This window comes from Hemicordylus capensis, chromosome 14 (assembly GCF_027244095.1).
Source record: "Hemicordylus capensis ecotype Gifberg chromosome 14, rHemCap1.1.pri, whole genome shotgun sequence".
In the NCBI taxonomy this organism is placed as follows: domain Eukaryota; kingdom Metazoa; phylum Chordata; class Lepidosauria; order Squamata; family Cordylidae; genus Hemicordylus; species Hemicordylus capensis.
In genome coordinates, this window is record NC_069670.1 from 10,915,505 (window position 1) to 10,931,816 (window position 16,312).

General features: G+C 52.3%; 1 protein-coding gene across 1 annotated transcript in view; it reads right to left on the reverse strand.

The window, feature by feature from the left end:
• Nucleotides 1-279: 279 nt before the first annotated feature.
• LOC128337100 (calmodulin-1) overlaps nt 280-16,312 on the reverse strand; it is a 48,524-nt gene continuing 32,491 nt past the window's right edge. The window contains exons 9-12 of the mRNA XM_053277703.1: nt 13,809-14,000; nt 6,239-6,348; nt 2,086-2,162; nt 280-545 (exon numbers count right to left, since the gene is read on the reverse strand). The gene's annotated coding sequence lies outside the window, so the exon portion shown is untranslated. The remainder of the gene's footprint in view (nt 546-2,085; nt 2,163-6,238; nt 6,349-13,808; nt 14,001-16,312) is intronic.

Below are 16,312 nucleotides of genomic sequence, written 5' to 3' on the forward strand. Positions count from 1 at the left end.
AAGACATTTCCTTGGGCAATGGCATGAATGATATTTAGTTAAGAGAAATGTGCTGTATTGTGCTGAGAATGAGAATTAAGCTGAGAGCAGCTAATCCGTTGTCTAATCTGTTGTCAACTCTGTCTGGGCTGCTGGGAGAGCCTGGAGACCTCTTACAACAGAAAAAAATATAAGGGCAGAGTGGTACTACTCAAAATAACAAAGAAAAAAATACCACCCAATGCAAGAAATAGAAACCATGCCAATATACATATGAATGGAACTTCTTGAATCACTTCATTACTATAAGTCATTTATTATAATAAAACACTGAATATACATGAATCACTTGACAAGGTTTCGCGATAAGTCCTTGTTTCCCAATGAGCTTCCTCAGAAGTGAAAGAACAATTGCTATGTCCCAAACGTGATAGACTTTACATCCTCCCTGGTGTATAGAGTTCTTCAAAATAGCCTCCAAAAAGGTTTCTTCAATTCCTTCAAAGGGAGTGTAGATTGTATCCAAACATTCTTAGATTTCTCCAAGGGAGTTAGACAGAGGCCTTCTAAATACAAAACACAAACCATATATAAAAGAAAACGTTTGCAAAACATGAGAGAAAACATTAACAACCTACTGAAATGCATATGTCTACATCAAAGATAATTACCCCAAAGGTGCCACGGTTCACAAACTGCTGCCCAAACTGACACCCAGTCGTATCAAGCCTGCTCGGATGAACTGACCAAGCTGCCTTACTCCAGGTTTCTAACACTCTCAATCATTCTCAGCTGCTGAACCTCTTAATCAGCCACTATCTGGCACTCCTCACGCTTAATTAGGGCACCACAATTACAAAAAACAGGATAAGTCTAAATACATGTTTAAACCATAAGGTGACAGGGAATTTAATCTGTGCATATAAAACGATTCTTGTCTATTTAACCATCTTACTGCATCAACGTTACAGTATCTAAATTTTTCTTTTCTAAAGGTGGAAATCAACACAGATTTAAAGTCATCAGGCTGATGACCAGCTAGCAAAAAATGTTCTGTGAGTGGTGCCTCTAATACTCCATTCTTTATTCTGTAGTAATGTTCTAAAATACGTTTTTTAACCGGACGTATGGTGCAGCCAACATACAGGTGAAACTCAGAAAATTAGAATATCGTGCAAAAGTCCATTAATTTCAGTAATGCAAATTAAAAGGTGAAACTGATATATGAGACAGACGCATTACATGCAAAGCGAGATAAGTCAAGCTTTAATTTGTTATAATTGTGATGATCATGGCGTACAGCTCATGAAAACCCCAAATCCACAATCTCAGAAAATTAGAATATTACATGGAACCAAGAAGACAAGGATTGAAGAATAGAACAATATCGGACCTCTGAAAAGTATAAGCATGCATATGTATTCAGTACTTGGTTGGGCCCCTTTTGCAGCAATTACTGCCTCAATGCGGCGTGGCATGGATGCTATCAGCCTGTGGCACTGATGAGGTATTATGGAAGACCAGGATGCTCCATTAGCGGCCTTCAGCAATTCTGCATTGTTTGGTCTCATGTCTCTCATCCTTCTCTTGGCAATGCCCCATAGATTCTCTATGGGGTCAGGTCAGGCGAGTTTGCTGGCCAATCAAGCACAGTACACTGTATACTTTTCAGAGGTCCAATATTGTTCTATTCTTCAATCCTTGTCTTATTGGTTCCATGTACTATTCTAATTTTCTGAGATTGTGGATTTGGGGTTTTCATGAGCTGTACGCCATGATCATCACAATTATAACAAATTAAAGCTTGACTTATCTCGCTTTGCATGTAATGCGTCTGTCTCATATATCAGTTTCACCTTTTAATTTGCATTACTGAAATTAATGGACTTTTGCACGATATTCTAATTTTCCGAGTTTCACCTGTATAGCTTTAAACATGGGCACATAATAATATATATGGCATAAGCAGAATTACAATTGGAGAAATCTTCCAAAGGCTTAACATAATTGCCAGCAGGATGTGGAAAGACTTTAGTGGGCAATGAAAACTTGCACGCAGCACACGTCCCACATTTGAAATGGCCCTTCACCCTTGACAGAACTTACCTCTCCTGTGGCATCTCCGAGTGTATCCAAGAAACTTGTATTTTTCCTGAAGCCAATCAACAGTGGTTCCTCACAACCTGGAATGATATTAACCAATGGCCAATATTTGAGAACCACTTTTTCAATTTTATTACTTAGTCAAGAATAACTCAGTCCCCATGTAATCCTGCGTGGTATGGACTTATCTTTGGTCTGAAATAAACATCTCCTCTGAATGCTATCTGCACGTCGTCTCGCTCTCTTAATAACACACCAAGGATAATCCCTGTTCAGCAATTGTACCTCAAGCCTCCTGGCAGATTTCTTATAATCAGAGTCCAGGGTGTTGTTTCTTTTTAATCTGAGGAACTGCCCATAAGGTAAATGATCTTTTAAATAAGATGGATGACATGATCTATAATGTAAATATGTATTACGGTCAGTCTCCCTGGTATACAATGATACAGAAATACGATGGTCAAATCCAATATGTACATAGGCATCCAGAAATGAAACTCTGGATGAACTGATATGACTCTCAAATTTAATCATAAACAATCTTTACGCCCCCCCCCCCCCCTTTTAAAAATTAAGTTGCCAAAATAACAGCCACTAGATCTTTTTATTTTATTTTTTGTTCCCGTCCTCTTGAGTTTAAAAAAGCCAAGCTGGTAGCTTGTTTCACTCTGTCGCTCTGGGTTAGGGGTGCAGCAGCAGGAAAATAAAATAAAATCAACCAAAGCTGCTGGGGGGGGGGGGTCTGTCTGTCAGCTGGGGATCGGGGTGCGCTGCCTCGGGCCATGGAGGTTCCATCGAGCTATGCATCCCTCTCCGCCCCCAGCAGTGAGGGGCAAAGAAGCAATGATCGATGCTTCCTTACCAGAGACCTTCCATCTTTTGCACATTTGCGCCTTGCGCTCAATGCTCACAGGAGGCACCATTTGGGCCCTGCCACTGGGTCACGCAGCTTGCCTCTACGAGTTCAGAAACTCCAGACTTGGTTGGAAGTATCGTCCTGTGAATGAGTCTTGTGCATCTGGCGAAGTGGGCTCCACCCACAATAGTATTTCCCACCATACATTCATTCGTTTGGGCGGTCCCCTGGCTGTAAGAGAGATGCCAAGGTGTCGACTACAACACCCATCATTCCCAGCCAAAGGCCACGGCAGCTGAGAATGCTGGGAGTTGTAGTCAACAACCTCTGGGAATCCCTCTTCCAAGGAACAAAGCCTTTCCTTTGCTGAAACCGACCAGGGAATGGGAAGCATTCCTAGTAATTGGGTCAGTCGGATTTTGCCTGCGTGTGTGCAAATGAAACGGAACTGCAAAGGAAAGCCCCAAAGGCACTGAATAAGATCATTTCCCCCCCATTTAATACTCAAATCTCTCAGTAATTGAGATGCAGACCTTTTATTCAACTACATCCAGTGTTAAAATTGGTAATACATAGTTTGCAAAGGTTAACAACAAAACACTGGTCAATTTAGATATGCTTTTGTCAAAAGGAAATATATTAGCAGCACCCAGACCCCTGCACCACATTTGTGCTGCAGATGAGCTTCTGGGAAAAGCCAGTTAAAGGCCTTACAGGTCTTGCCCAATCGGAGAGAGGATTTAAAGCTCCAGACCCCCTAGTGTGGTCTTCGCCTTGCCCAACCCAGGCTGGCAGCATCCCTCCCGAGGCAGCAGCACCTGAATTCCACATGAATCCCAGCACTGCCCATGATCCAGCAGCAAAGAAAGTGGGGTGTGTAAAGAAGGACACAAGTTACTCTGGAAACCATTCAGTTACTCCCAGAAAATGCCTCCCCCTTTTTGGAGCTAACCCTGTTCTACAGAGGCAGCTGTGCATTCATTCATTTATTCCTCATTCATATACCACTTTCCAACCAAATAAAGTTCTCAAAGCAGTTTAAATTGGAAAAGAATAAGGAGAAGAGGGCCCCTCCAGGCTGGGCTCTGCAGCATGAAAGAGAAGCCTTTCAGGGACAGCCCAGGAGGGAAGGGAGACACACACTGCGCGGACAGCCTGCCCCGTTCCCGGAACCCAGGCCAGGGCGCGTCTTGCCAGAAGGCGTTTGAGGTCCCACTGGGGGCGTTTCTGAGGCCAGGGCAATAGCAAATGGAGAAGGGGACAGAAGGGAAGGAGCAGGGTTGTCCCTCATGGCGACCCTTTTTCAAGAGAGCCCAAGAGTTCCACTTATATATTCAGAAGGAAATTAAGGAAGCCAAGGAACCTAGGAAACTGCCATATACTGAGTCAGACCACTGGTCCATCTAGCTCAGGATTGTCTACCCAGACTGGCAGCGGCTTCTCCAAGGTTGCAGGCAGGAATCTCTCTCGGCCCTTTCTTGGAGATGCTGCCAAGGAGGGAACTGGGAACCTTCGGCTCTTCCCAGAGCGGCTCCATACCCTGAGGGGAATCTCTTACAGCGCTCACACACTTCTAGTCTCCCATTCAGATGCAACCAGGGCAGACCCTGCTTAGCTATGGGGACCAATCATGCTTGCTACCATAAGACCAGCTCTCCTCTCCAAGGAATTATTAAAATTAAGGAAGCGCAGTCTGGCCTGCCCTGACTCTCTCCCAGCCTGCCTGCCTCCCCGGGAGATGCTGCTGGGGAGGGAACCGGGGACCACCTTCGGCCTGCCCAGCAGGGGCTCCTCCTCAGAGCTGCAGCCCCTTCCCCGCAGGGGAATCTGGGGCAGCCCCCCAGGGAGTCTCCCCACCAGAGGGCAGAGCGAGGCAGACCCTACTCAGCATAGGGAACAAGCCCGGCTTGCTGCCACCTGCAAGGAGACCTGCTGGGCCAGACCCCCAGGCAGCCTGCCCTCCTGCCCCCAAAGCAGCAGCCGCCAGACCCCCAGGAGCAAGCGAGGGGGGCAAGAGTGCCTCAGGACGTGTGCAGAGCGCCTTCCCCCCACCCCGAGAGGCTGCAGTCGCTCCAGCCTGCTGCATGCAGCCCCCCAGCCCCCACTCACTAAGCAGGTCAAAGCCACGCTCCTCCTCTAACACGTGATGCGCGAGGCGCCATTTGCTTTTGACCCATAGAGGTGACGGTCGCCTGGCTTGTGGCAATCATTTCGGGTGAGGAAGGGACTCCTAATGGGATCTCGAGGCTCCCGCTTTTGTCCGGAAGTGTAGGGAAGTCTGTGTTCTAGCTGCACACCCTTATTTCTTTGGCCCATGTTCGGCTTTTTGCCGCAAGTGTATTGATATTTGTGTATTGATATTTATCCTACTTAGGCCAAAGAGATAAGGGTGTGCAGCTAGAACATACTCATCAATACACTTCCAGCAAAAAGCCAAACATAGGCTAAAGAGATAGGGATATGCAGCTAGAACACACACATCAATACACTTCCATCAAAAAGCCGAACATAGGCCAAAGAGGGGTGCATAGGGGTGTGCAGCTAGAACACATGCATTGCTACACTTCTGGCAAAAAGCCGAATACAGGCCAAAGAAATAGGGTTGAGCGGTGGGGGTGGGGGGAAGGCTGCGTCAGGGAGCAAGGAGCGGCTGCCAGACAAACAGGAAGCACCTTCCACAGCACCCAGGCCAGGCCGGCCAGGGAGACACCACCCCAGCGGCAGGCAGCCTCACCTGTCAGGGGCACAGACGGCCCTCCCACCTCACCCCACAAGCCTGGGCTCCTCCCTCCAAGCAAGCCCTGGGGGCAGGTGGAGGGGTTCCCTCCGTGTGTGCACGCGCACACACACACAAACACACACACACACACATCCCCCCACCCCCAAATTACCGCCAGCACTCAGCAAGGGGGGTGGTCCAACCCAGGCTGGCAGCATCCCTCCCGAGGCAGCGGCACCTGAATTCCACGTGAATCCCAGCACTGCCCATGATCCGGCAGCAAAGAAAGTGGGGTGTGTAAAGAAGGACACAAGTTACTCTGGAAACCATTCAGTTACTCCCAGAAAATGCCTCCCCCTTTTTGGAGCTAAACCTGTTCTACAGAGGCAGCTGTGCATTCATTCATTTATTCCTCATTCATATACCACTTTCCAACCAAATAAAGTTCTCAAAGCAGTTTAAATTGGAAAAGAATAAGGAGAAGAGGGTTTCCTACCCCCAAAGGGCTTGCCCCCAAAATACCAGACCATACTAGAGGGACATAAAACGGGGAGGAGGAGGAGGTTACTTCTGCATCCTACCTGCAGGCTTTGTAGAAAGTGGGTGGTGAAGCTGATGGGCCTTTGCTCTCATCCAGAAGGGCTCTTTTTCAGTTCTTCGGTTACGCCACCAATCCTCTCTTTTCTTCTGCCTGGGACAAAAGAGCGGGAAGCATAGAATGGTTAGAGTTGGAAGGGGTCCCTGGAGGTCTTCTAGCCCACCCCAAGCAGCTGCTATTGGTAGGCCGCTGGCCGATAGTGCAACCAAGACCGCTAATTGCCCCATGGAAGCATCTGCCCTTTGCATTTATGGGAGGGGGGGGCCTCAGGGGTGCTACGAGAGAGGGGGCAACATGGGCTCCCTGCTGCAGCCCCCTCAGCCAATAAAGGCTGAAACCAGGGGCGTAACTATCATCGGGCCAGGGGAGGCAGTTATCTGGGGGCCCCCAGAGGCAAGTCACATGACGGACTCCCCCAGCCGCACACCCGCCCGGGCTTCCTTCAGTTGGATTCATCCTCCAAAACTGATGTGAGTGTTAAGACCGGGAGCTACCAGAACAGCAGGTCTTTCTCTAGGACCGTTAAATGACTTGCATCGTCCACAATTTACAAAACCTTTAAAAAAATAATTTAGGATGTTTAGGATGTTGTTCTATGGTGGCACATAGGTTTGATATAGATATAAATTTTGCTCTGCTTTTAGTTACCACTATTCAGCCTCATTTAAGATTTCTTTACTTCATGAGCAGAACTTCAGTGAGGGGGGCGGGCGTTTTAAAATCTTGTCTCTGGGCCCCCTCCAACCTTGCTACGCCCCTGGTTGAAACTGATCGACAGAGGCCCTCCCCACCTCCATCCTACGAGTCTTGCTGGGGATTGGCTGAATGTTTGGAACTGGATTCAATGCAGAAGGTTGGTTTTTCATGTATATGGGCCTGTTATTTTTCTGTCTATGGAGCTCCACATGACCTGTTCACCAAGCAAGGGACACGTTGACCAAGAAAAGGATAGATCTCTGCCCTGATGAGCATACAATCAATCTAAGCAGAAAGGGAGTTTTATCATGAACGAAGTCAACATAAGAGCAGCCTTGCTGGGACACTACTGGGAAGCCCTCAAGCAGGGCAGAAAGCCAGCAGCCCCACCTGCTGTGTATTCCACAGTGCAACTGGTATTCCTGGTAGACTGCCCCTGAATGCGGAGGTTCTATTTATGGCTAGTAGCCATGGATAAGTCTCTCCTCCTCTCTGAATTGGCATGCTCCCCTTCAGGGTCCTTTAAACGAATGGCCTGATCTCAATACCTTGTGGCAGTGACTTCCCTAGTTTAATTACACCACCACCAACAACAACAGTAAGCAGCAGGAAATGCAGTGGAGCAAAACTGGGAAAGTGGGGAGAGAGTCCGGCACCCCTGGCTTAGCCACATGCTCAAGAGCCACTTGGATGCAGAATCCCTGCAGGCCCCCTTTCTGGAATTTCTGTCCCCCTCCTTCAATGGCGCAGCAGGGAAATGTGTTGAAGAGGTTGCCGGCTGGAATCCCGGCTGCTATGTCACCGATCTTGGGCAGCAGCGATCGAGGAAGAGGCTGAAAGGCATCATCCTCTCACGCTGCGCGGGAGGAGGCCATGGTCTGCCCCTCCTGGCCTCTACCCAAGACAGCCACAGGAAGGCTCTGTGGGCGCCAGGAATCGCCACCAACTCGACCGTCACCTTTTCAAGCAGTACAACAGCAACACACTTGACTTCAGCCACCACACAATCTAAGCACACGGGCCGCTCTTCTGAAGCACCCAGTTCTCAAGGTCCAAGCTTGCTTCTTGGCTAGCATTTAGCGACCACTGAGGCACGCGGCATTAACCAGCCAGCTTTTGAATCCTACAGAGCGATTGTCTGTAGACTCTTAAGGGCAGGAATTATATGGTGGACTTGGGAAGACCCCAGACCCAGAGACAAATGGATGCTTGTTGGCTTTTTCACTTGCATCGCTCCAGTCTGTCTGAAGATTTCCTGCCTCGCAGGGCAGTTAGGAGGATAAACGGGTTCCAGATGAGCACCATGCAGGCACGCAGCTCACGGAGAAACCTGTGTGGCCTCCGTATCTTTTGGGGGCCACTAATCTATAGGTGGCTAGAGGCCGGCACGATGCCTCTCCATACCAGCTGCAGGAGAAAGGGCATGCCCTCAACTCCCGCCTGTGGGATTCTCAGAGGCATCAGGCGGGCCACTGTGTGAAGAAGCAGGATGCTGGACTAAATAGGCCTCCTTGGGCCTGATCCAGCAGGGAAGTTCTTAGTCTTCTTAAGTGCAGTTCAAGAGAGACAAATCTCCCCAGGATGAGATGAGTTCACAACCCAGGGCAATAATGCAATCCGTTTGTGTCCCGAGACGAAAGGGTGTGGCTATAACTGAGCAGATGGGTTTAAAGAACCAGGGCCCCCCAGCTCCTGAGGCCCCCCCCGCTCCATCCCTCCCTACCGGAGGGCACCCACTTGCCATACTAGCAACATGCATCGCCCACTGCCATCCACAGAGCGAAGCCCCAGCCTGCTGCAATGCACAAAGTGGCCACCGGAGGGCACCCTTTCCCCACAACACTAAAACGCACTGGCCATTACCATCCATAGAGCCGAGCCTGAACTCACTGCAGTGCACTGAGTGGCCACCGGAGGGCCCCCTTCTGCCACATTAGCAACATGCCCCGCCCGCTGCCCTCCCTAGAGCCCAGGCTCAGCCTGCTGCAGGCTACAGACTGGTCTCTTCTGCCAGCCCAGCAACATGCAGGGCCCATTTAGTTATTCATTTATTCATTCACATTGGACAGACCCGGCAGCAGCAAAAAGGAAAGCCAGCCAGGCCGGGACCGAAGCAGGGCGGACTCTTAAAGGGAAAGCGCAGGAGGAGGATCCTGCCGGCGCGTGGGGGGGGGGCCCGAGGGGGACCCTCCCAGCATGCAGCCCGCCCGCCCACTCCCCCACGCCATGCCCCGGGCGGGTGCCCCCCTCCCCACCCCCGTTACCGGCTCTTCTGGCTTTCCTCCGCCGCCGCGACAAGCGCCTTCCCGGAGTTTCTCTTCCCGTCGACGAGCAAAAGGACGCGGCCGGGCTCCGAGTCATCGCGAGAACTCCGCCCGCCACCTCCCCCCCGCTGCCCGCCTCAATGGTCTCGTCTCCCGGGACTGAACGTTCCAATCAATGAGAAGGTCTCCAGCGTCGTCACGAGGAGGACGCGACCATTCTACGGGCGGCAGCGGGGGAGGCGGCGAGGAGGGTCAGGCTGCTGCCGGTGTGGGCTGTCCGTCACCTGGCGGGGCTGGCTGCTGCTGCCTTGCAGAGTCCAGCCTGGCAGCAGGGGTGGGGTGGGGTGGGGTGTGGAGAGAGAGAGGGTCTCGCCCCCTTGCAAGGACTCCTCTTGGCCCCAGGCAGATGCCTCTTTCTCCCTGGCAGGGAGCCCTCCTCCCGGTTAGGGAGGTTCTAGGTCCCAGTTGCCTTGTTTAAAAGATGCAACATGGTTGCCAACTTATTCTCCTGGCATGTGGGGCTAGGTGCTGGCACCTTCTGTGTATGTGTGTGTGAGTGAGTGAAGTCCAAGGATGCCCTGCCTCTGAACACACAAAAGGGTCTTTTTATGCTTCATCAGCTTAACAGGCATTCAAAACACAATGGGAGGCTACATACGCAGCCTTTGACTGAGTCAGGCCCTCAGCCCATCTCATTCAGAGCTGTCTGCACTGGCTGGCAGCAGCTCTTTGGGGTCTCAGGTGCTTCCTTTCCCCCCACAGTTGGACCCTTCCCTGAAGCTGTTACCAGGGTCTGCACCCAGGACTGCACACACGGGAGATGCAGCCCCCCGCCAATAAGAGCTAGAAGCTTGTGGGTCACAACTCCATCCTGTTAGGCAATCTCTGGCCGGTGCCTCTGCTGAGACACACACAGAGAGCAGGGTTTCAGTCTCCCAACTGCTCAACAACCTCCCCCGCCCGGCTTCGCTCCTTCCCTGCAAAGAGCTGAATCAATGCGCTGCTGCTGGTGCTAGAGGGGGCCAAGGGGCTAGAATCCTGGGCTACTTAGCAGCCGGAGCAGCGAGTCAGAGTGAGCCCCCTCCCCCAAATAAGAGAAAGGGTCTGGGGCCCTATTTTAGAGAAAGTTTGGCTCTCCAGAGCGGAGCCCAAGACGCCACAGCCGCCGTGTTTCACTTCTGGAAAAAGGCCAAATATAGGCCAAAGAAAGAAACTTTGGCCCAAGTTCAGCTTTTTGCCAGACGTGTATTGATGTGTGTGTGCTAGCTGCACATCCCTATCTCTTGGCCTATGTTCGGCTTTTTGCCAGAAGTGTAGCGATGTGTGTGTTCTAGCCGCACACTCTTATCTCTTTGGCCTATGTTCAGCATTTTGCCGCAAGTGAAGCGATATGTGTGTTCTAGCTTCTCACCCCATCTGTCTGGCCTATATTTGGCGCTTCCCCCCCCCCCCGGAAGTGTAGCGATGTGTGTGTTCTAGCTGCACATCCCTATCTCTTTGGCCCATGTTCAGCTTTTTGCCAGAAGTGTATTGATGAGTACGTTCTAGCTGCACATCGCTATCTCTTTGATAGACCTCTCCTCCATGAAGTCATCCAAACCCCTCTTAAAGCCATCCAGGTTGTTGGCCATCACCACATTCTGTGGCAGAGAGTTCCACAAGTGGATCACGCGTTGTGTGAAAAAGTACTTCCGTCTCCCCAAGATGAGAGTTCACAACCCATGCCAATAATGCAATCAGTTTGTGTCCCGAGATGAAAGGGTGTGGCTATAACTGAGCAGATGGGTTTAAAGAACCAGGGCCCCCCAGCTCCTGAGGCCCCCCCGCTCCACCCCTCCCTACCGGAGGGCACCCACTTGCCATACTAGCAAAATGCATCGCCCACTGCCATCCATAGAGCGAAGCCCCAGCCTGCTGCAATGCACAAACTGGCCACCAGAGGGCACCCTTTCCCCACAACACTAAAATGCACTGCCCGCTGCCATCCATAGAGCCGAGCCTCAGCTCGCTGCAGTCCCCAAAGTAGCCACCGGAGGGCACCCTTCTGCCACATTAGCAACATGCATTGCCCATTGCCATACATAGAGCCAAGTCTCAGACTGCTGCAGTGTACAAAACGGCCACCAGAGGGTACCCTTTTGCCACCCCAGCAAAAGGCATTGCCTATTGGCATTCACAGAGCCTGCCCTGAACTTGCTGCAGCGCACAAACTGGCCACCGGAGGGCACCCTTTCCCCACAACACTAAAATGCACTGCCCGTTGCCATACATAGAGCCAAGCCTGAACTCACTGCAGTGCTCAAAATGGCCACAGGAGGGCACACTTTTGCCATCCCAACATAATGCATTGCCCATTTATTTATTTATTTACATTTTATATCCCGCTCTTCCTCCAAGGCACCCAGAGCGGTGTACTACATACTTGGGTTTCTCCTCACAACAACTCCGTGAAGTAGGTTATGCTGAGAGAGAAGGGACCGGCCCAGAGTCACCCAGCTAGTCTCATGAGGCTGAAGGGAGATTTGAACTCGGGTCTCCCTGGTCCTAGTCCAACACTCAAACCACAACACCACGCTGCTTGTACAAAGTGGCCACCTGAGGGCAATAAAAGCCAGCTAGTCAGTTGCTCCATTGAAACCCAAAAGCAAGACATAAATGATGGACATTGTCCCCTTTGCTAAGCAGGGTCCACCCTGGTTGCATATGAATGGGATACTATGTGTGTGAGCACTGGAAGACATTCCCCTGAGGGGATGGAGCCACTCTGGGAAGAGCATCTGCAGGCTAGCATGCAGAAAGTTCCAAGTTCCCTGCCTGACATCTCCAGGATAGGGCCGAGAGAGAATCCTGTCTACAACCTTCGAGAAGCTGCTGCCAGTCTGTGTAGACAATCCTGAGCTAGATGGACCAAGGGTCTGACTCTCCTAACCAATAAGTCTTCACAAGATGGCAGAGTTCTTTGGGAGGACCCTTGAGATTTCAAACTGGGGTCAAACCGGTTTAAAACCAACCAAGTAAACTCTCCCCCCCCCCACCCCGAAAGAGGCTCTGTGAAACTTCTCCTGATGATCGCTTCTTCTTGGTTTTATTTCCCCCAGGACCACCACTGGGTGAGGAGGAGCTGACCCCACAGTGCCCCCTGTGATGTTTCGGAGGGGGTCTCCACTCAGACCGACAGCAGTTGCACTGCAAGGACGGAGATCTGCTGCTTCTGCGCCCCAACAGGGAACGAAATCTCCTTCCGAGGGACGCATCGGTGCTTGAGAACGTAAGAAGAGCCCTGTGGATGGGACCACGGTGTAGTTGGTCCAGCACCCTGTTTCCCACAGTGGTCAGCCAGGTGGCCCACTCAGGTAGAAGCTCACAAGCAGGACAGGAAGGTACCAATCGCCCCAAATTATCAGGCAGTTGGAGATAGGGTGCTCCTGAATCAGGAGGTTCTATCTATCCCAGCTAATGTCTACAGATAGCCCTCTCCTCCTCCTCCTCCAGAAATGTGTCTGTTCCTTCCTTAAAGCCAGACAACTTACTTGGCCGTCGCCACATCTTGTGGCAGGGAGTTCCCTTGTCTGGAACCCTGGAGAGCTGGAGGAGAGAGTGCTGCATGCATGAATGGTCTAAGGGAGCTTCCTGTTGGGGGCAGACTTAGAGCTCAGCGGCAGGCCAGCTGCACTGCATGCTGAACGACTTGGGGTTTATGGGGCAGCCCCACACGTTTACTATTCCCTCCTGGCTCTCCTCGCTTTCACAGCAGCCCTCCGGCGGGGGACAGTTTTGCCGTTTAGTTGTGTATTTAAAAATAAATCTATTTATCAATGTGGGCTGCAGTGCAAACATTTTTTTAAAAATTGCAACTATTTGCTCACTCTCACCCCCTGAACTTGGGGTCCCCCCGGCACCTCCACTGCTGATGGGGCCGCCCTGCTCATCATGGGGTCGCCCCCTCCCCCTCCCCACCCCTCTTTGGAACTTTGCACTGACCTATCATGTCTCGGGCATTCCCAGCAGTGCACGGCCTTCTCTCTGGAACCCTCCCCACAGCCCTGTGAGGGAGGCCCCCATTCTCAAGCGTGGGTCCCCCGCTGCTGCAGGACTACAACTCCCATCATCCCCAGCCCCATTGGCGGCCTAAAGTCTTTGCTGGAGAGGCGGAGGTTGCCCCAGATCCCCCGCTGAGCCTCCCTGCTTCCTCTCCATGCAGGGACTCTCCCTGCTTTCTCCATTCCTTGCGCAAGGCCGTCCTTCTGTCCTTCCTGTTTCACGGGCTGGCAGCAGACTCATCAAAGCATCTCTTTCCTCCCTGTCCCTCCCTCTTCCTGCCTGTCCTCTGGCCGCTGGTGCTGCCTCTCCTCCGGGTGTCGAAAGAGCACCATCCATTCTGTCATTCAAGGGAGGAGAGCCGGCCTGGTGGCAGCAAGCACAAACTGTCCCCTTTGCTAAGCAGGGTCTGCCCTGGTTTGCATTGGGATGGGAGGCTCCGTGTTTGAGCCCTGTCAGATATTCCCCTGAGGAGAGAAGGGGGCTGCTCTGGGAACAGCACCGGGCTGCCTGAATGCAGCAGCATCTCCAGATAGAGCGGAGAGAGACTCCTACCTGTAGCCTTGGAGGAGCCGCTGCCAGTCGGTGCAGGCAATGCCCAGCTAGATGGACCCAGGGTCTGACTCAGTGTGTGGCAGCTTCCTAGGTTTCTCAGGCTGGGGAAACGTCCTCCTTCCACGTAATTTGTAGGACAGTCCACGGCGGTGGCAGCAGCGTGTTGTGTGTTCATTTGCATGCCTCTCCGATCTGATATTCAAAACAGAGACAAAACACACACACAGCAACCCTTTGCAGCTCCAGAGCCGGTCCCGGCTTTGTTCTCTGCACAAGGCTGGTTTCCACCCCAAAGACACCCTAGCCCCCCACCCCCACCCCCCCTCCGAGGCAGAAGCGGATTGATCTGTTGGGAGGCGTCCTGCTCCCTGGGCTGTCAGCTGAACCCTTGCATCACTTTGGGGGATCAGGGCTGGAAAGGGATCCAGGGGCCAGGGAAGGAGCCACCTTGCTTGGGCGGGTGGACCTGCTTGGCTCCAACCTCAGGGCTCAACCACCCCCTCCTCACACCCTCCCGTTTCCTTAATTAATAGCCCTTCGGAAGCCCTCACTGGACCAGTAGGCTCTTCAGCCCTGGGACATAGGAAGCTGCCACATACTGAGTCAGACCACGGGTCCATCTAGTTGAGTATGGTCTACCCACACTGGCAGCGGCTTCTCCAGGGCTGCAGGCAGGCATCTCTCTCAGCCCTCTCTTGGAGATGCGGCCAGGGAGGCGACTTGGAACCTGGATGTTCTTCCCAGAGCAGCTCCTTCCCGAGGGGAACATCTTGCAGTGCTCACACTTCTAGTCTCTCATTCAAATGCAAACCAGGGTGGACCCTGCTTAGCAAAGGGGCCACCCATGCTTGCTGCCACAAGACCAGCTCTCCTCCCGGCTCGGGCATTATTTATTGTTAACTTTAAATTAATTATGGTGCATACTCTGTACACTCGTCCCTGTTGTTGTGTGAATAGCTCTACCTGCTTTCACTTAGAAAGTGAACCTGGATACAGGCCCCAGAGAATACAGATTGCAGACAGGGGGCGTACTGCTCGGCTCTCCCCACATGCACCCTAACCCGGGAACACCTCTGCCTGTTGTACACAGAAGCCAGACTTGATCTTGAATGCCTCTGGACTTGTAGCCAGCACCAACTGTCTCCTTTGCTAAGCAGGGTCCTCCCTGGTTTGCACTTGGTTAGGGTGACTTCAGACTACAAGCGCTGTAAGATCTTCCCCGCAGGGGATGGGCTGCATCCCCGTGTCAGAGCCCCTGTTTGGCCTGCAGAAGGCTCCAAGCTCCCTCCCTGCTGGCAGCATCTCCAAGACAGGGCTGAGAGAGACTCCTGCCTGCAACCTGGGAGAAGCCGCTGCCAGTCAGGGCAGGCAATACTGAGCGAGATGGACCAAGGGTCTGGCTCAGTATACAGCAGCCTCCTATGTGTACCGTGCACTCAAGTACAGCTCTGTCCACAGGCAGGGTTATTCGCACATCATGCTGTACACGGGTCCCTCGCCATACCCTGCATTCGAGGGCTCTGTACCCGGAATATGTACCATGAGGATAGACATCGGTACACCTCTACAGTGCAATGTCTGAAGAGGGCTAAGAGATGGTGAATCGGGGTTTCACAATTTCAGGGAATGCTCAGGAAGCAGGGATATAGGAGTCCCCAATAGCAGGAAGGTGGCCCAGTTCTCCAAGCAAGCAGACATCTCGCTGGAGAGAGCGAGCGAGCAGTTGTCTAGAATAGAGCTCAGACTGGCGGCATCCGATTCCAGGAGGTGGCACAATGGCTACAGTATGGATGCCCTCTAGGAATCCCACTGGAATCCCACTTTGGTGACCTGGAGGGGCTGATGTCTTTGGAGAATGCCCGCTGGGGTTCCAAGGATCCATGCCCCATCTTGATCAGTGCCCCCTTTCCAGAAAGGCCTCTGGGTGCTTTCTTGCCTACACATTTCACTGACAGTCACACTGGACAACGTGCTTTGTGGTGTCCACAGCTGCATATGTGGCCATCGGGTCACCAGACAGGGCTTGAGGGCCGGGGAGTTGAACTGAATTGAGCCCTAACCCAAGTTTGGAAGGTGGCTGCTGTTGTTCTTCAGGGAGAGGGAAGTGAACTCAGATGGAAGATCTGTGGTGACCGGAACAGGAACTGTGTCTGCCAACCCCCTTAAGAAGCCAGGGGATCTCAATCTTGGTTCTCCAGCTGCTGCTGGGACTACAACTCCCATCATCCCCAGCCACAAGGGCCTTCACCCGTTCAAAATAAGTGGTGCAATAATTTCATAGTAGGATCTTCCCTGGGGAGGGGGGTCGGGGGGGGGTGTCACCTCTTGGACTTTGCTCCTGGGGCCCTGTTAAAGTTCGGCCGCCAGCAGTTCCCTTCATGTCCGGCTGACCTCCCCGAGGCAGCGGCTTCGACAAGGGCGACCCCGCAAGCGAAGGTCCCAGCCAGCCCGCTCCAGGCCAGGCAGGGGCAGAGGGGGGCCAGCCGCCCGCAGGCAGGTAGCCC